Here is a 1,711-nt window from a genome sequence, read left to right on the forward strand (position 1 = left end):
TGTTGAACTACCTGTGATTCAGGTCAGGGTGTTTCTCCAGCCTGTCCTGGTTCCTATGATTAGCAGCCCTGACCTACAGCGCTCTGATTGCATTAATGGAAAACTAAGCACTGTTGGTCCATCACTGATCCCTGAGAGACCCCCCTGTGAAAGAGAAGAACTGTTGTTTTTTTTTCTTTTCCCTCAAAGCTTGCTTCATGAGGCCTTTTTGGTGATGAGACTCCAACTGACAACTGTGAATTACCTAGGGTGGTGAGCAGTGGGTGTCACCGTGCACTGCCAGGGTACTTCTGCTTGTGATTGTAAAGATAAGCAAAACCAGGACAAGCTGTCTTTTTCAGGGGTGCAGCTTGAAGGAGCTGACCACTGCAAAAGGTGACAATGCTTGTTCATGGCAAGGAAGGCACCACTCCCTGCTGGCTTATCTGTTAGACTAGGTGTGTCACACTAACAGAGAGAAATGAAGAAGAAATACCTTGAAATGGGGGATGAAAAGTCCCCACTAAACTAAGAACTTTGGAGAAGAACTCCCAAAGGAATGAAGCCTCTGGGGGAGAAGAACTCCCAAAGGAATGAAGCCTCTGGGGGAGAAGAACTCCCAAAAGAAACCTTTGATGGAAGAATTCCCTAAGAGAAAGAAACCTCTTTGGAAAGAACCCTCCGGGGCCTGCTTGCTGTGAAGCTTCCTGGCTTTCTCCCATCCCGCGCAGTGCTTGGATGAGTTCCTGAGATCAATGGAGGCACTACAAACAGCGCTGGACCCACGGTGGTGACTCTCTCTCTCTTGCTTTCTACAAGGACTCCTTGCGTTTCTTTCCTACCCCTTTTCTATTGCCCTTCTACCTTCCCTTCCCCATCTCCCTAAGCAACTAGGATTTGTAATAAACTGGTCGGGCTAACATTTGACCCGTTGTGTCTTAATCTCGCATCGGGTATACATATGTTAAAAGAACGTCCTCTCCCTCCTATAAATTGGAGCGAGACACCCCTTTATAGATTCCTGTCCCCAGCTGTACTCTGGATAGCTGGTCACAGCAGTTAGAACCCAGCCGATCATCTAGTTTTCCACCTACATTATTGTACACTTACCCATGCCATAGCTCACCCATTTGGTTGTGAGGGGACTACACAACAGGCAGTGGAAAAGGTCTCGCCAAAATCTAAGCACATAACACTCACTGTCCTCAATTTTTTCACCATGTCAAAATCTTTCTCAGGAAGCAAGGAGGTTGCTCAGGCATGATTTGCCCTCTGTACAACCAGGCTGGCTGCTGCTAATCACTGTGTTTCCCTTTGTATATTTAGCAATATCTGAAGACATTTTTCTCAAAACTCTTACTTCAGGAAGGAGCGAAGGGAATAGAGCTGGCCTGTGGTTCTCTGCACCCTCTTTCTTCTGCCTGCTGAAAATGACAGTGATCCCCGTTCTTCTGTTTTGTTCTTGTATTTTCCTAGCTAGGACAGCGATTCTTCAAGTCTCATGACCCTTGAGGGGTGACAGAGAGCAGCCTCACAATGGCATCCCCCAACCAAACACCTTTGGATGCATCCCACCCATCTCATGGACACTAGCATGTTTAGCTGGAACAAGTTTTGCATAAGGATTTGTCCCTTACAGGGAGTACTCTTCCACTCTCCAAAATTCTGTGAAGAGATACAGGGACCTGGGAGGCCTGAGGACAAGCCTTACCCATGGGAACTGAGGAAAAGG

The sequence above is a fragment of the Numida meleagris genome, unplaced genomic scaffold (assembly GCF_002078875.1).
Source record: "Numida meleagris isolate 19003 breed g44 Domestic line unplaced genomic scaffold, NumMel1.0 unplaced_Scaffold496, whole genome shotgun sequence".
Lineage (NCBI taxonomy): Eukaryota > Metazoa > Chordata > Aves > Galliformes > Numididae > Numida > Numida meleagris.